Consider the following 26,868-nt stretch of genomic DNA (forward strand, 5'->3'; position numbering starts at 1 on the left):
ATTTACTCCCTTCTTTCAGGTAAGGCCTACTAACAGACTATGAAAAGATGGAATGAGTTGATGTTCAGTGTCTGATTCTAACACGTTTTACAAATCTAGCTAGATATTTCCATTAAGGAAGAAGTCAGAACATGACCTGTTCACCTTTTTATTTATTAAGGCTTCCTCCAGTAGCAGCATATACATTATAGAGCAGCAGGAAAAGCTAATATGATTTCAATGACACTAGACACTTCCAAGCATGGCTTAATATCTCATCGCTAGCTACATCTAGGACAGCTGGACACTCAACCGTTGGCTGAATTGCTACATAGTTGATTTTATTTGGTTATGAAGACAGTCAGATTGCTGGAAACACATCTGGCCATTTTGGCAATCAATGAATGAAATGAATCAACCATGTGCCACTCAGACCGACTGCTCTGTGATCAATGTAAGTAAAGTAAGAAGGACAAGTTTATTCTTAGGTTGCAGGACCATATTATGTCATCACGATACAATTCAAAGGGATTCTCCTGATCATTTTAATGTTATCATGCAAACACTTAAAAGTGAAAATATTTTCCACTTTCTATTAGCTGACTGACGTTTACCTTTATCTCAAAGGGAGAGACTGCGCTAAGTACTGCTAGGAAGAAAAGGATGCTTCCCGGTTCCTCCCAGGAACCATAACTCAGCTGTCAGCAAGTCTCCAAGCAGTTGGAGGGAGTCTTCTCTCACTTAAAAACAAACAACAGCAATCCGCAAGGAGTTTACAGATTTATAGTTGATTATAGACACACATGTGGGGTTTTTCAAAAAGTGGGTGACTATTTTGATGCTCATTATGTCATTTTATCTTCAAAAGTCTCTGAGAGTCTGTTGTTTATCATTTTTGCTCCTTGCCATTTTCCTCAGCATGTCTCTGTTCTCTCCAGACTAAGGTTTTAATGTTTTAGCTGTTTTGATCTTTCCATTTTGAAAGTCTATGCAAAGCAGAACACTTTCACTTTGACTAGAAGAAAACTTATCAAAACAAAATTCTGTATCACCCCAGCACATGAGTAAGTTGGCAGTAGGGCAAACAAGACGTTTGCTTTGCCCAGGACTGACTGATGTCCCACTGTGTTGGACTTTGATACTAGACCTCCAGTCCCCAAACTGGGTCACCTTGAGCAGCAGCTTGCAACGGGGACCTGCATGTGACATGGACACCACCATTGGAGAGTTGCGATTCTTCCCTGTGTTAGAAGTGCTTGTCTGCTGAACAGCTGTAGAAAGCAATACAGCACCAGATGGATGGATGGGTTTAATGACCTTTGTGTTTCCTTGATACCAACAGATTTCAATTCTCGCTGCTTATAGGAATCATCTGGCTAGTTTTCTAAACACCAAATGCCTTCCTGATGCAATAGGCCTGGAGAGCACTGGCAAGTGTGTTCTAATTACCCAGCAGTATTTCAGGGCTTCCCTGGAAACAATAGTTCACATTTACCAAGATTCAAACTAGAGGTCTACAAAGAGCCCCTCCTAACGAGCAAAAAATCTACTTTATGTGCTCTGCCTTTTAAAATGCATCATGGCAGCACCTGCTTCCTATGTACAAACAAAACATACAGACTATTTATACTTATTTGCATGTATGTATGTGTTGGAACATGGTCTAAGAACGGGGTTGTATGAGGGGAATTCTGAAGGTTGCGAAAAAATAAGACAAGAGTCTTATGACCTCAGTGTCTTCAAACACAGAATTGTCCTTGAGATGTGCTTTCATGCTCCTTCCAGGTATAGCTGATAGCAGGGAATTTGCTTTATTCATTAAAATTGGCTACTTTTATTTGTTTATATGTTTCTGTGGAAAAACATATTCTTGCCACATGTGGTTTCTCCTTGTGATTATATGCTTTATTCATGTGACTATCCTTAACCTGAACAGCATAAATTGTCTGATGTCTTAATAAAGTTGGCTATTCCATGAGTCTGCCTCATTTGTAGGATCCATTCTTCCAGGTTTCGCTGCCTTTACAGTGGTAAACATATATGCATTCATACAGTGTTTGTGATATATATGTTTCTCCCCTGTCATGTCTACATTCTGGTCACCAATCATCACCAGCTATTGACATCACTATTTTTATAAACAAGATGGCTGGAGCAATGGAATATAAGGCAAATTTACAGAGGAAATGGCCAAAGGCTTGAGATGGTTAGAAAACCTGCTGTGGTTATGCAAGATTTCAAGGGGGTCTGAGCAGCTAGATAGAACTGCACTGAATGGCTGGAGGAAGCATTCCAAACAGGGAAAAAAGAAAGAAAGAAAAAACAGGCTGGGTAAGAAGCTATATGATTATCAAACCTAAATTCATCTAGAGATAATTAAGTTTACATTTGAAGCAATACAACTTATAGGTTGCATGGAACTATGTATCAGGCCAATGATTACAATGAAGAGAATACAGTATAATCATTGTTTTGGAGATGACCTCTTAAAAGATTTCAAAGGAGAATTAGTTTGGCCAGTGATTCACAGCTGGCATACCATAAGCATAATGAATAATTCTGTCTGTAAGATGAAGATAAGCCACCAAGTCGTAATAGCAAAGGCCCTTCTTTCTCATGATGAATCTATTGAAGACACTTGATGGCCTAGATACCCAGGCAGATGCTCGGAAAAAGCACTGCCAAGTATCTGAAGTTAATGCTTCATTTGATTCCCCCATGATTTGATAATGAAGGAATATATTTAGAACAGAAATCACAAAGAGGTATGTATGTGCTATCTTCAATGTCATGTTATATGATTAATTAACCATTTGATTTTTCAAATTCCCTTTTACACATACCATAGTCATTTTTCTGGGTTTTGGAACTAAAGGAGCACTATACCATTTGTCTTTGCCTACTAAAGAAGTGCATTTTCACATCTTTCTATTATAGGTTTTAAAGCAAGATATTAAGTAATGTCAGTGAATGGTCTGGGCATGCATCGACTCAGGAAGTCAGCTGGCACAATTAACATTTAGAAGTAGGCACCACTGGTTATTTCACACATTATTAACTTATATTACAATTCAAATAAGCTTACAGCTGGCAAAAAGTCTCTTCTGTAAAGTGATCTCAAACATAATAGGCTTAATCAGAGATAAATTAAATTAGGCAGCCATGCATACTACTGCATATTAATTCTGAGTAGTCATTAAATACATTTCTCGTATCGGTGGTGTGAACACAACATCATATGCAAACAAATTCTTTAAGAGTCAAGCAAATAAAGTTTGTATTGGGGATGCTGTGTGCTTGACATTTCCCTATGCCCATTTGAAATGATAAACGATCTTTTCTGCTAACAATAGCACTAGGTTAAGTCCCCAGAAATGAGCCAACTTGATTCCCAGACAATTGAGCAAAAGAACAGTGACAAAACCGCTACATGTTTTGGGCTTTTCCAAGGGGAACTTTTCCACCAAGCAGGGTAAGGTGCTAGTATTATTTTCTTAAATCACATCAGTGAGTAATGGCTAGAGCAATGTTGCCCAATATGCAAGGTAGTGAATATTCATTATGCTAACCATCACTGCATCTCATTCTGTTTGGGGTGACCCCTGGCACCTTAGAATACTCTAGATGATAAGTACTTAAGCAAAGGGTAAATGTGATCACACCATGGGCTCTTTCTTTCTTTGAATGATAGTAATCCAAACCAGCAAGCCAGCACACAAATCCCACACACTAGCAAGTGGGGCTTTTGTGAAAGAAAATTAAAAGGACCATCTAAGACTATACGATTCACCCTATGCACTTACGGTCCCATCCTCGATGCACTTTTGCTGAATTATCTTGTAATGTTGCACTGTTACTAGTTACCAGATCCTTTAATTGCTGTATGCTGAAGCAATTCAAATGGCCAGGAATGACCCTATCCCTGCGAGCCTGAGAAATATGTTTGACATTCTTTGTGTTTCACACATTTAAAACTCAATATAAGGTGACAAGAACATTAAGGTGCCCAGTGAGCAAAATGTGAAACTAATCACTATTTGTTCTTAGCTATGGGTACAATAATTGGCAAATTAAAATTCCTGGGAGTAACTCGCCCACCTGCATCAGAAACCATCTCCATGGAATGACTAATGAAGATACACGTAGAGTGTGCATTAGTGATGATGCCTACAAACACAAACAGACTACATGGCGACAGCACAGTACCTATTTCACTTACTATAAATTATGCGCCAAGAGTCGTTCTGTATACATGATATAAGGAATGGCTTTTTGACCCCCCAAAATAGGATCAAATTATTATTATTATTTCTGGAAAGCTAATGCACTTTAAAAATATTTTATAGCCTTTACTAAAATTTGTTCACTGAAACTTTTGTACACGTACAAAGTACATTCTGATTACTATAGACTTGCACTCTCCATTCACACACTCTAACAGCCTTACAGACTTTGACTTGTTTGGCTTTGGTTAGGTTTTTGTTTTGCTTAAAACTACAGAGCATAATCAGGGTCAACTGTGGGACCATGGTTTGGAACTACCCACTACAGCCCGGTGGGTACCTCACTGGGTCTACAACAATCAAGAATCCATCTGTGACCAATAGGGTAGGGCCCTATGGGCGTCTCCCAACTCATAATTGACTGCTGATGCAGCATTCTTCCTTTGAAGGTGGCAACTGGGATAATTTCACTGATTAACAGATTGAATTCATTGTGCTAGTCATAGTCAGACACATTTAAAGACAACAAAAAGGAAATAATTTTGTTTTTAATAAATTTGCTATCTTTTATTCACACACACACCCATTCATCCATGCTGTGTGTGCTTACTATCTGGCATAGGGACATGAACAACAGAGGAGTTTTCACTTCAGGAGCGACACATGGAATACGTATGTGCACAGGCAAGTAGGAAGGACCATGTGCTGCTGGGAAAACGACTTCAGGATGTGCCCCCCTTCCTAAGAAGGCCTTTAGAGAAGATGCACTGCTGTGCTGAACTCTAAGATGACTGCTGAAAAACAGATTTATTTTATACATATGAGTGTTTGACCTTCAGGTATGTGTGTACACTTGCATGCATGCCTGATGCCTACAGAGGTAAAAAGAGAGCAACTGATCCCCTGGGGACTGCAGATGGTTGTGAGGGTTTGGGAAACTGAATCTCGGTCCTTTGTGAGAACAAGAGCTCTTACCCTGAGTCATCTTCCCAGTTGCCTGAGATGACTTTTAAGGGATTCTGATGGTAAATGAGCTTGGCAATGATCTTCAAGTTTAAAGCATACTGTGTGCAACATCAACAGGGCAGTCAGCCAGCATGAAGCAAAGCAACTGCTTTCTGAAAATATGAAGGGAATAAACACAGAGGGAAGAGGTCAAGATGTGAAAATAAAAGCTAGGCAAGAGCAAGACTATGAATGTGCCAAAAACTATGCCATGGAGTTTGGATTTCATCCTGGAGTATCATAGTTTACCACCAAATACATTCAGGAAAGTCCTAGGAGGGCAGGAAGGAGTCACAGGAGAGAGGATGGGCCTGAGACCTTACTTCAGTCATGGCAGATCTGCTAAAAATCTGTTCTATGAACCAGGTCTTTATCTCATTAATTTTACTATTTTTAATAACATTTACTTCATAATAATTTAGGTTTACAGAAATGTTGCAAATTCAGCACATTCCTAGATACTCCTCCTCCATTTAAGCAATGTTAACATTTAAATTACCCTGCAGTTACCACAACTAAGAAAGCAACATCAGTGTACTGCTAACTGGCCTTGCGTTCGCTCTAACCCCATCAGTGCCTCTGCTAATTTCCTTTTGGTGATCCATGATCCATGATCTAATCCGGGAAAAGCCCAGTGTGCCAAGACATTCAGTCTCCAGTCTCGGTGTCATGGATGGGGACAGTTCTGTAGTTCCTCAGTCCTCTTTTGCTTCCCTTGATGCTAACTGTCTTAAGAAGTTCTGCTTGGGGTTGATGACCAACCATGGTTATTGGAAAGACTGTCACAGAAGCTATGTTTATCTAGCAGCATGGTCCACAGGGCAGTGTGTGGCCCAGTGATACCATCACCACTCCTCACTGGTGACCTTGGCCCCTTAGTTGATGGGTACAATCATGAGCATGTTTCTGAACAACAGCATTGCCATGCTTCCTGTAGAAGTCAATGACTAATAGCATCTACACTTATAAAAGGTTCAGGACAGGTACAGCTGCCTCTTCTAAGTGGAGTTCTTTTATGAGGAAGAGCTTCCTTCTATAGTTTATTTGTATCAAGATGAACTCATGCATGTTCTTTTCATTTTCCATATGGTACTCACACACTATGTAATTTTGTTGCTCAGATGATCACACCTTTGGGTCATAGAGGCTCTTTAAGGTCAGCCCATCCTGTTGTCATTCTGCATCTTTTTGCTTTTGCCACTTTAACTCTAATGCCCCAAGGCCATCTCCTGCTTTTACCTCTTTGGCCATTAAACAACCACTTTCCAGAGAACTTATTTCCCAACAATGGCTGATGATATTTGGAGACCAAGATCTTGGGTACCCAGTATGCTTGATATTCCCATGGTCACACTACTCCCAAGCCTTTTCTGTAAACTCAGTCAAGAAATACATTCAAACCAATAATAAACTATCCATTTTATATTATACATATATATGTGTGCTTTATATGTTTATGATTTGATATTAGGGATATTAGGGATAAATTATTTATTTAATGTTAATAACTAATTATAAATTAATCTTTATTATCTAATCTTCTGGATATAAATACATGTGATAGACATGTAAATACTTTTGTAATGCAAACAACAAAATATCACGAATTAAAGAAGATTCATATAAGTAGAAATATTGTTTAAATTTATGGATTGGAAAACTCATTTTTCAGACAGCAATTCTTCCCAAGTTGAGGCTGAATAAAATATTCCCAATTATGATACTGCTTGGTTGATTGATTTTATGTTTATTTTTAATAAGCAGAAGTCTAATTCTTAAATAAATATAAAAGGTTACAAGATGCAGAGCACATAATCTTTTTGAAAAGAAAAAAAAAATTTATACCACCTGATCAGTAGAGTACCCATAAATCTCCAGTAATCAGTAGAATATATGCAGTGGTCTGAATGAGCATCTCCATGAGCTCAGATATTTGAATATTTGTTCTCCAGATGGATGGCCCTGTTTGGGGAGGTTTGGAGGATGTGTCCTTGCTGGAGGAGAGTTGTCACTGGAGGTGGGCTTTGAAACTGTAAACCCTTGTTCTGTTCTGTTTCCCCTTTGCTCTTTCGGGATCATATCTGTGGTCTGAAGATACGAAGCTTTCTACTTCTGCCACTCGCTGCTATACCCTCCCACTTTGTGGGGGTGGGGGGAGGCAGAAAGGACATGGCCAGTCTGCTTTCATCTATACAACCAATCTAACAACTACTTTCACAAAACTGGTTAACTCTTTTGCTTCTGGGAAATTTTTTTTGTGGCTTTATGATCACAGGCATCTTGTTCTTACTAAAAATAATAACTACAACATCTTCTTATTACTTAGTCATACCAGGAACTTCTCTTTGCACATATTAATGACTATAACTGTGTGGTAGGTATAATTTGTTGCTTGGAGTTTATAAATGAGGAAATTAACCCCTGACCTTTGAAGAAGCATGACTAGTGATGAGTTAATTCAGGGTCTCTCGCTCTCTTCCCTCCTCTCCCTCTCCCCCCTCCCTGTCCCCTCCCTCCCTCCCTCCCTCACTCTTGCCACTCCCCTCTAATTTCCTTCTCCCTCCATCTCCCCCGATTCCCCTTTTTATTGCAAAAGATCAAGATTTTAAGATTTGTTACTTCCATTTTCTGATATGTTATTGTGAAAATTTAGTAATCACACAAAAATGGAAACGAATTTACAGAGACAGTTACATATTACCAAGGTACACCATGGTAGCCCTCTCAGACATGAATTCAGCTTATCTGTGAGCATATTTCGAACGAAGTTGTACACATGAACCCTTCCTTTTGTAAGTTGTCTTGTGATGACAGAAAAGCAGCTCACACACTGCGGTACTGACAAAAGAGGGGCGCGATAGAGACCCCAAATACCGGGATACATACAACATGATTTTATTTTTGGGAACTGCACCCAGGAATTCTTGTAAGTAAAGGCAAGTCTTTTTAATAAGTACTGCTGTGTAATTAACCATCCACATAGGACCTAATTAACTCCACACTGTTCTAAAATAATAAACAAAAATTAGCTCAATACAAAGCATACATCTAAACATAAAGATTAAAACCATAAGTCCTAATTAATACAAATTACTTTGATCTGAGTTAAAGAGATTTTAAAAGTGAACACAGAAAGAAAAGCAATGTAGGAAAAAAAATCTTGTGAAATATATCTCTAAACTGAAAACATATGTTTACCAAAAAGTATTGTTGAGAGAACTTGTAGCAAAGGCAGTCTGGAAGACCACATTAGCAAAACACATATTTGATGAATACTAATATCACATATATGAAGAATGCCTTACCTCAAAAAGTACAAATACCCCAGTACAAAAATGAGAAAATGACTTTAATGGGCACTTCATAGAGGAAGATAAATGAATGAATGAACAGTAACCACATAAAAATTATTTCATCACACTGGTCAAGGAAAATGCACTTTAGAAAATGCAGTAGCGCTATGAAGCCTCCAGATTGGCCAAAATGAAAAGAAGCCTGATAGCGCCAAGTACTACTGGGGACATGGATAACCAAGATGGCCGTGTCCTGTTGATGGGAATGGAAGCAATCTCCTGAAACCAAGTCTGCATCTGTGTGCAGTTGTACTTATAGCTGGTGCCTGAACAGATACGAATGGTCATGCTCATGGAGGGACTTGTTCAAGAATGCTCTTGGGAGCTCATTCACATTTGTTAGAGTCCAGGTGTCCATCAGTAAGTGACGGATAGGCAAGGTATGGAGAAACAACAACATCAAAACAGGAAAGAATGGCCAGCAAACCTAGACACATACTACAAGAAGGGAGCCAGACCCAAAAAGCTTATTACAGCTGATTTCCATCTATACAGTGTTCTAGAAAAAGTACTGTTTGCTCTTGGGATGGAGTAGGGAAGTGTCACAGGGCACGTTTTAGGGTGATATATAGATTTTGGTAACATAGGCACATAAGTTTGTCAGAACTCAGACTTCAGAATGGTGCATTTTTTTATTATATGCTAATTTAAATTCTAGCAAGATGATATGTGTAGAAATGTAGTGAGGTCTACAATTTAGTTTGAAATTTGCCCACAAATAAGTTGAATTCATGTATGTATGTATGTATGTATGTATGTATGTATGTATGTATCTGAAGGCGGCAATGATATATCCTGGTGATAGATCACTGTAAAGTTTTTCCCCTTTTTGTATGATTAATATTTATTCACAATAGCAGATCAGAAAGATAAAAATAATACATTTTAAAGCTTGATCTTTTGTAATATAAAATACAATGTGGGAAATAAGAGGAAGGGAGAAGGAAAGGGGAGGGGAATGGCAAGAAGGGGAGAGGGGAGAGGGAGGTGGGTGGGACACAGGGAGAGGAGGAGTGGAAAGGAGAGAGAGAGAGACCCCAAATTAATTCATTACTAGTCATGCTTCTTAAAAGGTCAATGGTTAAAATTTCTCATTTATAAAGTCTAAGTAACAAATAATGCCTACCACGCAGTTATATTCATTATTACATGCAAAGAGAATTCCTGGTATGAATAAATAGTAAGAAAATGTAGTTATTATTTTTAGTAAGAACAGGTTGCCTGTGGCCATAAACCACAAAAATAAAGTTTCCCAGAAGTCTAGGAGTTAACCTATTTTGTGAAAATAATTGTTGGATTTGTTGCATACATGGAATCGGATTGGCCATTTCTTCTCTCTCGTCTGAGAACAACATCGCGGAGGATCCCTGTGTGAATGAACTAGTGGAAAGGAGGCTACAGTCTTAGAAACCCATAAAGCATATTTTTAGAAACAGTGCTTCCTTCATTTTTGTTCCAGGAAAATATGCTCACACATGGCAAGGGACATGCAGGGCCAAGAAAAGAGGCCCTGCCAAAAGCCACAGCAATAAATAGGATGGGGCTTTGCAGACAGGACACGGAAGGGGAACTCTCCCCGTCTGGTGCCCACCCCATGGAGCTTGGAGGGTTCTGGCAAAGTCACCTTTCGTGGCCACCTTTAATTAATAGTCTTGTTTATTTTTTCAGCAAACATCTAAATGTTTGCTGTGAGTTGCTATGAGCCAACTTCCACACATGCCTTCCAGTACCTCAGGAAAATGAAGGCGTGTGAGGTAACTTTAGAAACAAAAAGTACATGTGTAGGAAAGTAAAAGGTCAGTGGCACTGGTGTCCTGTCGCCTCCTTTTCATATAGAAAAGCAACACTGACACCTTCAATACACAGGAGCGGAAGAAGGCACTCATTGAGCATGAGCGCCCCCAGAAGGCCTACATGTGCTGAGTTGCTTTGCTAACACAAGCATGAGTGAAAACATGTAAACTGTACTTGCTAAGGAATTTATACACATACCATTCTTAGGAATACTGTCCCTGCAAGTGGAGTTTCTCAACATATATCCATTGCATGCAAATTAATGTTTCTGGTGAGCAAATCAAGCCTGGGTTTTGACAGCCCTGTTCCTCTTATGACTGACCACGTAAGATGATTTTAATTAATGAATTCTTACTCCAAAAAATTAAAAGACATAAAATTCTGTTCCATGAAACAAAATTTCACTTGCTCAGTTCAGCCTTCTAAGGAGAGGCATGATCACACAGTCTGTTAAACCTTAGAGATGGATTCGTTTTTTTCTCTTGTGAGACAGGGTCTCGCTATGTCACCCAGGCTGGCCCAGAGCTCACAGACATCTACTCACATTTGCCTCTGAATTGACCACACACCCCCCCCAGTTCTAGGCTGGAACTTCTAACAGTGATTTCACTGTTCAGCAAACAGTCTGTGTGGAAAATTCCAAATATCTGGAAATGGTCTTGTGAAAATTATTTGGAAAGTTTTTACTTGTGGTACTCATTCAAGTGTCATCCATATTTTGGGAAGGAATCTGGAAAAATGTCTTCCACTTAAAAAAAAAAGCAGTTTCATGTTTATTTAAAAAGGAACTCCCTTTCTTAACTCCAGCTACTAGTACCAACTCAGTGCTATCAGGAGATGAAATTAAATTGAAGAAACACTGGCTGCCTGCCAAATCCTGGGACTACAGGGAAGGGAAAGCTGGTGGGGAATTGCCCTTTATCTTCTCCTCCCTTATCTTTCAGGCTAGGAGAGCACAAACATCTGAACTCTATAATCCCTTTCTCTGATGGAGACACAACCGGAAGTCAGGTACCTTGTACATCAATGACTTACTCTCCCAGACTAAAATCTTTCTGTTAAGAGGAAATAGAATAAGTAAATGAAAAAACAATCACCCACTTCTAGGCCACACCAACAATACACCTACAGTCTCAAAGACAGTTCAATGTGAACAGTACTTCACTTTTAAAGGAGGTTCGTTAGGAGACCTATATCCAAATGAAGTTTACAATTGACTTTAGGTACATTCACTGTTGGATCAATTAACATAATCTCCTTATGCTGGCCTAAGTTCAACCTTCTATAGTTCCTCTCAGAGTGGATCATCTTAGAGTCAAAATATTGGAGGGGAATTAAAAATTCATGAGAAGGATAAGGTGTTTGGTACTGTAGTGAAGCTTTCCATCACCGGCAAGCTTGTGTTACAGCGGTTATCCAGAAGAGTACCACTGCCCTTGACAGTGAGCATCACTTGATTCCAAAACTATGCCTGTGCTCACCACACCAGGAGGCTTTCTGGTACTGGTTTCTCATTCACCAAGCAACCTTGAGACTTGCCATCCCTACATATTTATCTGCAGTATGAACAGCACATTTGAAATTAATGATTCTTTTAGGCTCCTAACCCCGGCACTGTTTTCTGCTTAGATCTGTTAATCTAATTTTGTCTGTTCAACACTTTTGGTGATGATGCATTATCTTTAAATTCTGCACAGCGTTTCCACACAAAACACTCCAAGTCCATGTTCCAACTTACTCAAAATGAAGATGATGATTCTCTCGTCTGAATAAAGACCCACCCTTACATCTTCTACTCTCCTCTGTGCCATTTCTGATTTTGATGGATATTTCCTCAACTTTTGACTGAAAAACTCATAATTCAATATCATGACAGGTCTTTATCCCACTAAGCTACTTGGTAGTAATGGCTACTTACAAAAAATTATCTGGGCTCTGAAATTAAAAACAAAAGCATAAAAGTAGTTGGGCATACAAGAACTGTTTCCTCTGTTCTGAAACTCAATCTCCAGCATGGACGGGGGAGGAGCTGGTAAGGATGCACCACACCTCTAACCAAGAAGCTGCTGATGGAGGAGAGGGAATCAGCCTTCTTTCCCAGCAGTCACTGGTAGGCTGCACATACTCAAGTGGCTTGGGGAGCACTAATTAGACTGTGAGTTATTTTGTAAAGAAAAATAGGAGGAGATGATGAGGTTGTAAGGGGCAACAGGATGGGGGAGATGAAAGAGACTGGAAAAGGAAAATGTGGGGTGGATCTTGCCATATTTTATAGTATACATTTATGAAATTAGCAGGTACTAAATGAAAATAAATAGATGTCAGTCACTCTACTCAGCCCTCTGAGAGAGGATGGACAGGAAAGCATGGAACCTGCAGGTCCCATGGTGATTCCAGATGAATGGCAATGCAGACGGACAAATAGGTTGTTTTTCTAAAGTGACCAGAAATAGAATTTACAATCTAGAGAACACAACACATGTTCCTGAATACAAGCATCCTGAATACAGCCCAATGATACTGATGTCAATAGATGTAATAAACTTATTGATAAAAGAACAGCATGAATTATGTTACCCTGCGAATATCATACTTCCATAGGAAAAAATGTTCTACTTAAAATCAGGAGCGAAGGTTGGAAAGCATTTCTCTGCTGATGGCACACATCCACACAGGCTAAGCAGAGCGATGAGATGACAGGCAGGCGGCAGAGCAGCGATAGGGATGCATGTCAGAATTTCTGACAGAAACTCTATTTTCTGAGGACTTATGCTCAGCTACAATAGTCTAGTGAAAACTAAACTTGGCACAAATCTTAGCTTAGCACAATCCCATCAAGCACAACAAAAATAAAGATTAAGGGGTGTGTGCGTGGAAATAAGAGCTCTATAAACTTGATTTTCAGTAATGACCAGAGCACTGCCGAGGGTGACCAAAGATGGTGCTCAGTTCTTATTAATTGTTCTTAGATAGAAAATTACACTTGGAAAGTGGTAAGGTCATTTACACTGTCATGATCTGCAGTAGACAAAAAAGAATAAATAATTTAAAATGCAGTAACTGAATCAGGAAAGACTATGCCTATTCTACAAATAATTGCTACTATTTTTTTTCTTGAAATTTGTGTGTGTATGTGTGTGTGTGTTGTGCATAAGCATTCGAGCAAATGTTTCAATATGTATGTGTGTGAGAGAGAGAGACAGAGGGAAAGAGAGAGAGAAAGAGAGAGAGCGGGAGAGCACCACGGGCTGAGGTCTTTAATCTTCCTCAGTTGCTTTCTGCCCTGCCATTTGAGATAGGGGCTCACAATTTGGCTAGGCAGTCCTACTGTGTTGTTCAAAGAACCCACTTGTCTCTACCTTTGTAGTTGTTGGATTAAAGTTATGCACATCCTTGCCTAAATTTTTACCTACATTTTGGAACATGAATGCAGATCCTCCTGCTTGTGCCCAAGAACTTTACCAGGGGAAACATTTTCTTAGCTCAAACTACTTCTTAGGTTTTCAAGTTGCTGGGGTTTTATTTTGTTTTGCTTTAGTGGTAGAGATTGGCTCAACACTTTTTTTGTACAAAAATATAATCGATGTCCATACTGTATTTCCTTAGAGTGGCAAAACAAAATAGGATTTAGAAATAACCTACATTCTTAAGGCGTATGAGTTGTAGACTTTTGATGTTGGAGGATACTTCTTTAGAGCCTCAAATAAACTAGGAATCCCCCCCACTTTAATTTTGATCTCTTGAAAATTTATCTCCTCAGTAAACTGAGATCATTTACTTATGAGACTTATTTTGAATCACAGAGGTTCAAGTATTGAAGTTCACTGTTCTAATAGATAAAAGATATTTAATAAGAATTTAGAAATACCACTAGAACAAATGATAGTGTAACATTTAAAATACTAATTAATTTGTTTATTTGATCACTTAAATAAGGTTTATCAAATGCTAAGCAAATTTCTTCATTAAAAAAAAATCCTCAAATCCACCAATATTTATTACCTGAGGAAAAAGGTTTAAAGATGTAGGTGCTTTCTTTGTCCCCCTGACTGGCCTGGCACTCTGTATGTAGACTGAGCTGCCCTCAAGTTCTTAGATAACAGTGTTTCTGACTCCTGAGTGCTTAGATTGACAGTGTAGGCTGCCACGTCCAGTTTAATTTTATTTTTAATTGTATGTATATCTGTGTGTTTGTGTGGGGTAAGTGCACTTGAGCACAATTGTCCCTGGAGGCCGGAAGAGGGTGAGGGATGCCTGGAGCTGAGTCATGGACAAGGGTGCTGGGAACTGAACTAGGGTCTTTTGCAGGATGAGCACATGCTCTTCACAGCTAAAGCCACCACTCCAGTCCTCACCTGGGAATTTTCAAGAGCTCTCATTTTGTGAAGGAAGCAGACACTAAAACGTTTACAATGAGACTGGTCTGAAATATTTAACAAGGTACTGAAGTTTTTATGAATCCCGTACATTTTTCCCCTAATATTATTATGAAATTCAAGGACAAAAAGGAAAAAAAGAATTCTTGGTCTAATGGAAAAGGTCTCTAAGTGAGCTGACCTCTGAGATAATGGAGTGTGAACAAATGTGCAAATGTACTTGCAAAAGCATCCCCTGCGGACACCACCTGAATGTCAGACGTGCAAGACTGGAAACTGCCCTTCCTTCTTCTATGCTCTGTAGTCTGCCTATGTGCTTGTCCTGCTGGTGCTAGTGTTGCTCACCCTTCTGAAACTATTAGCCTGGACTGACATGGAGCCTTCAGCCATCATCAGAATGACTCATTTAAAAAACATGACAATAAAAAAGAAGACCAGCACATCTTGTACAAACGAGAGTATAAAACAGAAGCTTTGTGGATAGGAAAGAAAGACAAAGTCAGGAGTGGTGGCGCTCACCTTTAATCCCAGCACTTGGGAGGCAGAGGCAGGAGGATCTCTGTGAGTTTGAGGCCAGCCTGATCTGCAAAGTGAGTTCCAGGAGAGCTAGGGCTACGTGGAGAAACTCTGTGTGTGTGTGTGTGTGTGTGTGTGTGTGTGTGTGTGTGTGTGTGTGTGTAAAGAACAGGGATTTCCTGGTAACTGATTCTCTGGCAGTGCCACATGGCTGATCTCCATCAAAAATTCTCTCCTACCTTGACTGTCAAGAAGAAATGGGGACAGGTAGGTGACCATCTGCCCACAAAATACAAAAGAATGATACTGTTCTGTGAAGTTGGATATATGGTACTTTTTATATGGAGAACTGGCTAATAATGGAGATAATGCCTAAAAACTGTTCAGCAGAAAACAATTTGCCAAGGGATATTTAGCATGATCTATATAAAATGACAAACAGTATCACATGATAGGTAGACACAAATATCTTTAATAACAGTTACACAAATATGAGAATCATTACTTCAGTGGAAGCGAGGGTAGGAAGGATGGCGATTTTCTTTTGAAGTTTAAAATCAGAGCTGTGATATCAGCACTGTAAAGTATGGGGTGCATGGGTAGGCTTTATGCCTTCCCTCATACTTGGATCACTTCACGGGGACAGTCACCATGCTTTGTGTAATGTTTGGCAAGAAGTGCAGCAAGTCAGATGATTAGAAAGGGACGTTCATATTAGGCCTACTTGTCCTACTTCTGAGATAAAACATATAAGCCTTATCATTTCCAGTCTTCGGCAAGGGACCATGCAGCAGAGGGGTTGTACGTGACGTCAGAGGTCAGTGGCACCTTCGACATCTTATTGCTACTTTCGATGTAAGTGAACAAACGGGACACACTTATGCTGTGTTTTCTCTTTAAAGGAGTATTCCCTTGAGTACACTCTTCATGTGGCTGACTCTTCTTCCTTTTGGGGGTATGAATGAAAGGTTTTGGAGCCCTAGTTGATGGATGGCATGTTTCTGCTGCTACTACAAACACACAGTCAGGGTATGGGCTTTGGCCACCAGTTTGCACAATTAGAAGGGTTGACTAGCTGAGCAAGGTCACACTGACTTTCTAACTCATCCCTCACCCAAACTTCCTTTTCTTTCAAAATTGCCGATAGGTATTTTCTAATATAACTCCCAGGCAGCTTCTTTGGGGTGGGGTGGGGTGGGGGCATGTTTCGGCAGAGAAGGAATCTACAAGCATTTTACTAACTTGGGATTGGGTGAAATTCCTAGCATTAAGAGCGATGAACCACAGCATCTCAACATTATAATGGAGAATGAGTGCAAACATTTCACGAGTGAGGCAAGAGTCACTTGAGATGTGTTGTTAAATGTGAGGGGTGGATATTTATCACAGACACAAGTGGCATCACATGGCATGCCTTTTCCTGAAAACACAGGCTCCACGTGTAAGGATTAGATATACATCCACAATAAGAAAGCATATTGATCTATAATTTTCAATATTACATCCTTGTATTTTTTTTTATTACATGCCATTTTTCAACTACTACAGAAGCGTGTTCCCATAAAGCTAATATTTATTCTTCAGTGGTTATAGAGCTGGTAGTCTATTTCAGGAAATGAGAAACTCCATGAAGTCAAATATAACTTCGTGTCCTATGTGCAAAAGACAGCAGGGAGAGAAAACCCTGCCTTTAAGACCCCCACCCTAAGCTAAGGCATGGAGCCATAAATAACTAATGCATGGTAACGGAAGTCCTTGTTGTTATTTTTTTCCTTCTTCATAAATGTGGCCTTTTACAGATCAGAAATCTTATCACACAGGATTTCTCATTTTATCTCATTTTATTAGGAAGCAAAGACGATATTCTGCTAGCAGTCTTGGGCTCATCTCCATGCTTTCTGTGTCTTCTTGTGGAAGCTAAGGAAGATGCTGAGGGTGACCCCACTATAAGAGGTGAGATGCTCCTGCCTAGACTGTGTTTCCTTAAATCATGCCTTCTTTTCATTAGTCTCTTAAGTACCCTCTGAAGTAGAGAATCATCCCCCTTTCTCCCACCCTTCCTCTCTCTCCCCTCCCCCTCTCCTAAATCCAAAAACAATAGTTTACTTTTCCTTGGAGTGATCCTACATCTATCATCTTAAGTCATGAGGAGATAGAGAATTACCAAAGCTTTGAGGGTGGGCAAATTCATGAAGGTCAGGAGTTTCTTTGCCCTTTCTTTTTTAATTTAAAGCTTGGCTCCAACTCCTGGCAGAATGGGGAGGAACAGAACTGGACAAGTCATTTCTCCACACTCAGGATGCATAAAGAATGGGAGATGGGCTAGCAAGACGTAAGAGGAAGAAATCGAGGAGAGGAGAGTCAGCAGGTAGGCAGGCAACTTGGAGAGGTTCAATTAGAACCCAGACCTCTGCCAGCCACACAGACTGATCTTTTACTTTTTTGAAGAAGCCTATGACCTGGAAGGAAACTGAAATGAAGGTGTGTGCTGAAGAGAAAACTTCATTTTTTTTTTTATTTTTTACTCATTCCTCAGATGTCAGCTTTGTGTGTGTATGTGTGTCCCTTTTCAGATTTTAGTAACTGACCAACTACATTACAGTATCTGTATAACTAACATACTACCGTTATAATAGCCACACAACCATGTCTCCTGAGGACCAGGCCCAGCTGCTTTTTTCCATCCCCAGATGTGGCCATCCCCTGTTATTCTCCTAAACTAAATTCTACTATGACCTTCCTCTTAACCACGTTCTTGAATCAAACAAACATGAGCTCCTTTAAATACAAAACTACAAGTACTAGTCCCAGGAAAGAGCGCACAGAGAGGCCGCAGATGTGCCTTTCCATGGCTGGAATAATGGGTGTTTGAGAAGTATGATAAAGCAGATAAGGACCAAGCCCTATATTCAGTTCACCAGCTGCACCATCAGTGTCAGGTGAGGCATGCAGGCTCCGCAGCACTGGGAGCTGAGACCTCAATCTACCACAATGGCTGAAATTGTTAGGAGTTGCTGGCATTTGCTTTGTGAAATTAATAATGTGAAGAATTCTAAAATGTGTAATTGTTTGCTACAAAAGAAAGTCCTGCTCAAAGTGGTGACTGAGAGACAAGAGTAGATAACATGTGATGTTCCTTCCATTTCTTTCACCCGTAAAGTTAAGTGGATGAACTTAAGAGATTCCAAAGCAGCATGGCCAAAATTTGAATTATACATTTTTTTTGAAAAGGGTTTATTGAAACAACATAAAATTAGCTTTTCTCCCTGGAAGGGGGAAAAGGAATGATTTTTAAAAATGATGCTAAAATGATACAGAGGAACTTTATATCTGGAAGAAGTATTGCATGAGGTTGGGAAATACACAACTTTCCTTGAGAAAGATTCAAGTAAGTAAAGCAGAAGCAGAGGGGAAGGTATTAGATATCCATGCTACATCAGAGTTGAAAAAATACTTTTGGGCTGAAATTAAGAACCAGACACCAGGCAGGTACTTGGATAGTCTGAGTGGAGCAGACTACAACCTAGACTACAAGTAGACTACAACCTACCAGTGGTTGCTCTGAAAGGGTAAGAAAGCTTGTGTAGACCTGAAAGTGGCTACTAAGTTAACAACAATCAGATCCCTTTCAACAAAGAAAGGCTTTAGACTGCTTTGCTGAAAAACTATCAAATACTTAGGAAAAGTCAACATTAATCTTTTTCAAACTCTAAGAAATTTAAGAGGAGGATTACTATAAAAACTCTTATGCAAGGACTAAGCTGTTGCCAAAGCTAGGCAAAAACAGCCTATAAGAAAGCTACTAGCCAGTGTCTCTAGCACAGACACTGAGATCAACAATTAATAAATGGGACCTCCTGAAACTGAAAAGCTTCTGTAAGGCAAAGGACACAGTCAACAAGACAAAATGACAGCCCACAGAATGGAAAAAGATCTTCACCAACCCCTTGTCTGACAGAGGGCTGATTTCCAAAATATACAAAGAACTCAGGAAACTAGTCACCAAAACATCAAATAACCCTATTAAAAAGTGGGGTACAAAACTAAATAGAGAATTCTCATAGGGAAATCTAAAATAGCTGAAAGATGCTTAAAGTGCTCAACAGCCTTAGCCCTCAGGGAAATGCAAATGAAAACAACTCTGAGATACCATCTTACTCCTGTCAGAATGGCTAAAATTACAAACACCAATGAGAACTTATGCTGGAGAGGATGTGGAGAAAGGGGAACACTCCTCCACTGCTGGTGGGAGTGCAAACTTGTACAGCCATTTTGGAGATCAGTATGACAGTTCCTCAGGAAAATGGGAATCAGTCTACCCAGGACCCGGCAATCCCACTCTGAGGCATATACCCAAATGATACACATCCATGCAACAAACAAATCTGTTCAACTATGTTCATAGCAGCATTATTTGTAATAGCCAGAATGTGGAAGCAACCTAGATGCCCCTCAACTGAAGATTGGATAAAGATGTGGCACATTTACACAATGGAATACTCAGCAGGGAAACAAAAAAAAAAAAAAAAAAAAAAAAAAAATGGAATCCTGAAATTCACAGGAAAATGGATGGAACTTGAAGAAACCATCCTGAGTGAGGTAACCCAGTCACAAAAAGAGGAACATGGCATGGACTCATTCATATATGTATTTTAGACATAGAACAAAGGATCACCAGCCACCAGCCAAAGGATTCACACCACCAGAGAATCTAGGATACAAAGAGGAACCTAAGAGAGTTATACAAGAAACAAGTATTGGGAGTGTGTGGGGGGCAGTGAGTGGAGAGAGAGTTAGGATAAAGAGAAGGAGAGGAGAACATGTGGGACCAGGAAGATTGAGTCAGGGGACGACAAATAGACTAGAGAAAACAAAACAAAACAAAACAAACAAACAAAACAAAACAAAAAAAAACCCATAATAGAGGAAGCAATTATTGGTTTGAAGAGAAAAGTGACTCTAGAGAAATGTTCAGAGACCTACAAGGATGACCCCAACTAACAAGCTAAGCAACAGTGGAGAGGTTACCTTAAATGCCCTTCCCTGACAATGAGATTGATACTAACTTATATGCCATCCTAGAGCCTTCATCTAGTAGATGCAGAATAGAAGCAGAAGCAGACACCCACAGCTAAACACTGAGCTGAACTCCTGGAATCCAGTTGCAGAGAGGGAGGAGTGATAAGAAAAGGGGTCAAGACCAGGCTACAGAAACCCACTGAGGCAGCTGACCTGACCTGAACATGGGGAGCTCATAGACCCTCAGACTGATAGCTGGGAAACCAGCATTGGACCGACTCAGACCCCCTGAACATGGGTCTCAGTTAGAAAGCCTGGGCAGTCTAAGGGATCGCTGACAGTGGAACCAGGATGTATCCTTGATGCACGAAAGGTCTTTGGGAGCACATTCCCCATGGAGGGATACTCCCTTAGCCTAGAGACAGGAGGGATGGCCTAGACCCTACTCCAAAGGACTTGACAGATTTTGATGATCCTTCCTGGAAGGCATCACCCTGCCTGTGGAGTAGGGGGGATGGGATGGGAGGGGTGTCGGGGGGCATGGGAGGGAGGGAACTGGGATGGATATGATTATATATATATATACATATACATATATATATATATATATATATATATATATATAAAGAATTACCTCAATATAATAAAAGTCGTGAATTCAAAGCCCATTTGAGCATCATACTCAATTATGAAAACCTAAAAATTTCCCTTTAAAATTAGTAACAAGGAAAATATACCTTTTTGTCAACATAGAACTGAAAGTCCTAGTTAATACAATCTGGCTAGTAAAAGAAATTTCAAACACCATTATAGGGAAGGAGGAAGTAAAATCAACTGTTTGATAATGACACCACGTTATAAAGAGCTCTTAGGATCTCACGTAGAAACATCAGAACTATTAAAGTCAACAGTTTTAGGACAGAAAATAAACATCAAAATAGTTTGTTTCTACATAATAACAACTAACAGTGGAAAAGGCAATTGTGAAAACTGATCTCATTTACCATAAGACATAAAAATACTTAGGAACATGTGGTTTACCTAAACTGACACAGTGTCAAGCTGTCTGCTAAATAATCATGTTTATACCTATAGACAATTGCTACTCTCAGCCTTAACCAGAGAGGCCTTGCCTTCACAGGTAATGGGAGAGAATGCACAAACTCATGGCTGCTCAAATGCAGAGATTATGTGAGAACTCAGTCCTACACTAGATACTTGTCCCATTCCCTCTAAGTCTGAGGGAACATTTTAGAATATGTAGTGAAAAGAATGTAAGAGTCGGAAGACAAGCAAGCCTGTAAAATGTAATCCCATGGATGAGATACAGTCATGGAACCATAAACTAGTAGCATCTTTGGATGCCTACACTAGGTCTGCACAAGAATGGTGCATGCCTACACTCAGACATCCATGGGCAACGGACCCGGGGATCCTATCTCTTACTGCTAAGCTGTTTACTGTGGATAGATTCAGAAAGCAAAGACATCCTTGTTTTCAGTTGTCCATTCACCAAAGATCTGATCAGGGTCCAGTGAACGCTTCTATTTCAATGGTCACACAGATTGCTCTATTCAAAAGAGATGATTCACAAAGCACAACCAAAAGTTAGGAGCCTGGGACATACTGGTAAGGATGAAGGGGGTTTGGGAGGGTAGGGGTGGAGAGCAATCAGGATCTATCATATGTAAGAATGAAATTGTTCAACAACAAAATTAATAAAAAATACAAAATTAGAAAACACTTAGGAACAAGTTTAACCAGGCAGACAAATTATTTTGATACTGAAAACTAGCACATGTTGCTGGAAAAACCGAAGGGATCGTATCAGCAAATGGGAGACCTCGTGTTTACAGATTAACAACTTTCATTCTGTTCTAATGTCTACACCAAAGTGATTCACAAAATCAATGCAATCTTTTCAAAACTCCAATCGAATTTGCCGCAAAAATAGGAAAAATAATCCTGAAATTCATAAGGAACTCCAAAGAACAATAATAACCAAATCACTTTGAGAAACAAGGATTGCATGTCTGGGCTTGTAATATACTTCACATGAAATAGACTACAAAGCCATGGCAATCAAAAGAAAATGATGTAATATAAAACAGACAAGTAGACCAAGAGAACAGAGTAGAGGGTTACAAATGGACCCATGTACACCCAATCAAATGGTCTCTGAAGGTAAACACAGTCTCTCCTAGTGTTAGGAAAACTGGAAATGAATGAGATGTTCTTTTAGCTTAAGCTATATACTAAAATCAACCATCAAGTCACTGAAGACTCAAACCTAAGGCCACCTCTTCAAAAAGTGGAAGACATACACAAATAGCCACACAGCATTATCTCTAGCTATGGTTTCTTTTACACAGACACACACAGACACACACACACACACACACACACACACACACACACACAGAGAGAGAGAGAGAGAGAGAGAGAGAGAGAGAGAGAGAGAGAGAGAGAGAGAGAGAGAGAGAATGATGACCAAAGCAAAATGGACACATGGAATCATATCAAAGGAAAAAAAAAAAAAAGCCTCTGTGTAGGGAAGAAAGCAATGGACAGAGTTATATGGAACCTGCTCACCACACATCAATCCAGGAGTTAATATATAATATCTATAAGGGCTCCTGCCACTCAACAGCCAAAAGGAAATAATATTTAACCAAAATGCTAAACAATGATGAGAAAGAGCTAGAACAGATAACCCCTAAGCAAATGTATAATGGTCAATTTGTGTAATGTCATAAGGGAATGAAGTCACAGCTACAACAATCTGTTATCTTATCTCTATCAAAAGGAGTATTTTTTTTTTAAAGATTTATTTATTTATTATGTGTATGGTGTTCTGCCTACATGTATGCCTGCAGGCCATAAGAGGGCACCATATCTCATTATGGATGGTTGTGAGCTACCATGCAGTTGCTGGGAATTGTACTTAGGACCTCTGGAAGAGCTGCCAGTGCTTTTACTAGCTGAGCCTTCTCTCCAGACCCCAAAATGGGTATTATTAAAACAGAAAAAAGGAACAAGCATTGCTAAGACATGGAGATACCATACTTCTTGAGCACTGTTGGCATGTGTTCAGATGTTAACCATCACTCAAGAAAACAGCACAGAAATTGTTTCTAAAAATTAAAAATGGATTTATCATATGATCCCACTATCCTACTTCTGAGTACATATCCAAAGAATTGAGAAAAGAGCTTTGTAGAGACAGTTTCATGGCTTACTCACTAAATATTATTCATAATAATCAATACGTAGCTCTGCAAACTGTTAAGATAAATTCTGTTTATAGGTGGGATGGCTCAGCTGGTAAAGCTTGAGGGGTTAAGTTCGACTCCTCATGCCCACATAAAGGTGAACGGAGAGAACCAACTCCACAAAGTTGCCCTCTGACTTCCATCTTCACCACATGGCATGCACACCCCACTCCCCATCATGTTCACATGCACAAACAATAATAAATTACTTTCTTTCTGAAGAAGTATATGCCCAGAAAAGAGTATTACAGAGGAAGAAATTGTGCAAAGAGAAAAAAGTTTGTCCCAGAAGGACAAGCCATCACAGTTCAGTTCACAGCAGGACCTAAAGTGGTCAAACTCATGGAAGACTGAAGTAGAGTGGATGCTGGAGCCAGGCATATGCAGAGTAGCTTTGCAGTAAATACAAAATTGAGGTTAAGAAGACAGATTACTACAATTCTCTAAGAACACATTCATAATACACGAACAGCTAGCCATGTACTCAAAATTTTGTTAAAGGGTAGATTTCATATTTTTCTGGGTTTTTTTTTTTTGTTTGTTTTTTAAAATCACACACTTTCATAGAAGGAAACCAAATCTTTGAGAATGAATCTTAAAACCAGGCAGGTAAAGAAGAATCTTGCTTGCAGATGAGGGAGGTACATTCAGGTGATCTTAAGTCCTCCCGCTGTGTCTGTTTCTATGGATAGAGCCATCAGTGACCAGCAAGCTACCAGATCACAGACTGGAGGTGGAGTGGGAGATGGGGCATACTTCCCATCAACCCCTGTCCCTACAAGGCAAGCTGATTAGGATGCTCCACAGCAGAGGGTGAAACAGGCAGGAAAGGATTTAGCCCAGGATTGCAGTAAAATTTGCTCTGGTTTCTCAGTAGACGTAAAAGAAATAAAAAAGTAAAACACAGTAAAGGTCTACTATGGAGAAACCATTTGTCACTGTGGACAGAATAAAAGTTCCACCAAATGAAATAAATGTCTTTGGGGAAAAGATGTGTCAGGCTGGGAAGTAGAGTGTGCCTTCTTGCTTGTTCTTTATTTAGTTTCTGTCCACTCCCTCGTTCAGGCCTCGCCCTATATACTCTGCTGCCTTTCCCAGCCATGAAAGATGCATGAACTGAAGACAGTCTTTGTCAGACTCTTCAAAATAAAAGTGGTTTATTTGGTGCTATCTCAGAGGCAAGCTTGAGTGAGCAAAAAGTATTGCTATCTTTTCAAAATGCTAACGTGCGCGCACACACACACACACACACACACACACACACACACACACCCCTTTACACAAGCCTTTATCATTCAAGACATGTAAGGGAGTACCTATTGGTAGAACAAAGTGAGGGTGCTTAGCTCACTGAGATTCCACATTTAAAAGTGCCCCGGGGATGGCACTAGGTGATAATGACAATGCAGGTTTGACTTTTGACATTTCAATGTGCATTTTATCCATAAGTACTAGCTGATAAAAATATCAAGCAAAGTCTTATATATGGTCACATCTAATATAAACTAACAGAATTTATTCAGTTAGGGTTTGTAAACCTAGGAATAAAGTTTGTTTACAGCCAATGATGAACTCACATTATCTCTAATATCTTTGAAGCATCACACAGAACATGTGGTAATGGGAATGAGACATACCACAGCCTATATCATTTTAGTTTAAAGCTTTACAATCTGTACATTATCTGCTTGCAGAGCTCTTATCGAAATTGTTTATCAATGCACTTTTTTAGAAAAATCCCTTAAAATTAACAATGTCTCTGGTAATAAAAATGGAAATGGATGACACAAACCTTAAAACAGCCTGCAGAGAAGACGGTGGATATCTGTCCTTCCTGGTCTTGATTGAAACAATGTATTCATAAAAGTGTTTTATGGAAGCTGATCAAAGGAAGTCCCTCAGAAGACAGTGTGGCTCTGACATGCCAAAGGCTTCTGGAAACAAAGAAAGGCACAGTGTTAGGGAATGTTTCCAGCACCATTACCAGTTGCCCGTCCCACCTAGTTACCAGCACCTCAAAGAACATGCTCTGGTTTGAATGTAATCCCATAAGCCATTGGGAGTAGTGCTATTAGGAGGTGTGGCTTTGTTGGAGCAGGCATTGTTGGAGGAAGAGAGTCATTGTGGGGTCTTTGAGGTCTCATATATGCTCAAGGCATGCCCAGTGTCTCAGAACACTTCCTGCTGCCTGTGTGTCAAGATGCAGGAGTCTCAGCTCCTTCTCCCACCACGTCTGCCTGCATGCTGCCATTTCCCACCATTATGATGATGGACTGAAGCACTGAAAATGTAAGCCACTCCAGTTAAATGTTTTCATTTATGAGAGTTGCCGTGGTCATGGTGTCTTTTCACAGCAATAGCAACGCTAAGTAATTTCTATTAATTTTGTACCCAAATCGTTTTATTTATAAATGGCAGGGTGAGGCGTAGAACTTTCAGCACTGTATTCAGAAACTGCTAACAATTAAAAAACACTTCCTAGACAGTGCTCCTCCTCCTCCATTCCCCTCATCTCATCAGGGGCTCAGACTGCAGAGCCCAGGCTGTGAGCATGAGAACAGCATGGCTACTTCTCAGAGGTCTACAGGCATCCATCTGGGCAGGGCCTTCCTAGGGAAGGCCGGGCTGGGGGACAGCCACCTGCACCGTGAGTGAGAGAGTTCACACGCGTCTTGTTGAGCTCAGGGTTAAGTCCTGTTTGTACTAGAACCCAAGGGACTTGTGGCTGGCTCTTCTTCTCATTTCATGATGTAGCCGATGAGATTGAGAAAACTATTTCATAAACACAACTGATGAGAAGCACATAACCTCCAGAGGTACCAAGTTCAAATATTACTAAATCAATTATGAAATTGTGTTTCCTAATTTGCTTTAGGTTCATAACAAATATTGTCTTATTCTGTTCAGCCCCGTGAAGAGCAGACAACCAGGCGTAAGCAATGCCGTTTCCCCTCCAACTCTCTTTCCTAAGCAAACAGAGAGTTCCTTGGAAACCAGGTGCGGTTTGTGTGCTTTGTACACCAATAAGGGCAATGCACACTTCTCATTCCCACAGGCACCTCTACACAACTCGTAGTTTCTTTCCTTTGGTATGCTGAGAACTGAGTCTGCATCCTCTGAGGGTGCCTTGAAGGAAGTAAGCAATTGGCTATGTCCTCCTGAATGACTGAAGGGGCCTCAGTAAGGTTTGACTGGGCTCTTTCTAGATTTTTATTTCCATTTTCAGTCAATTAACAACACAGTCCCGGAAGCAACACCACCTCACAGTTTGCCTCTACCAGCCGTCTGCCCTCATACCCACTGAAGAATGTCTCAGGGACAGCACCCAGCA

The 26,868-nt window shown here is 39.9% G+C and overlaps 1 protein-coding gene across 3 annotated transcripts in view; it reads right to left on the reverse strand.

Moving 5' to 3' along the window:
* Enox1 (ecto-NOX disulfide-thiol exchanger 1) overlaps positions 1 to 25,435 on the reverse strand; it is a 261,615-nt gene extending 236,180 nt beyond the window's left edge. For all 3 annotated transcript variants that reach the window (XM_051195352.1, XM_051195351.1, XM_051195350.1), the window contains exon 1: positions 25,330 to 25,435. The gene's annotated coding sequence lies outside the window, so the exon portion shown is untranslated. The remainder of the gene's footprint in view (positions 1 to 25,329) is intronic.
* Between the last annotated feature and the right edge of the window lie 1,433 nt (positions 25,436 to 26,868).

This window comes from Phodopus roborovskii, unplaced genomic scaffold (assembly GCF_943737965.1).
Source record: "Phodopus roborovskii unplaced genomic scaffold, PHOROB, whole genome shotgun sequence".
Classification (NCBI taxonomy): Eukaryota; Metazoa; Chordata; class Mammalia; order Rodentia; family Cricetidae; genus Phodopus; species Phodopus roborovskii.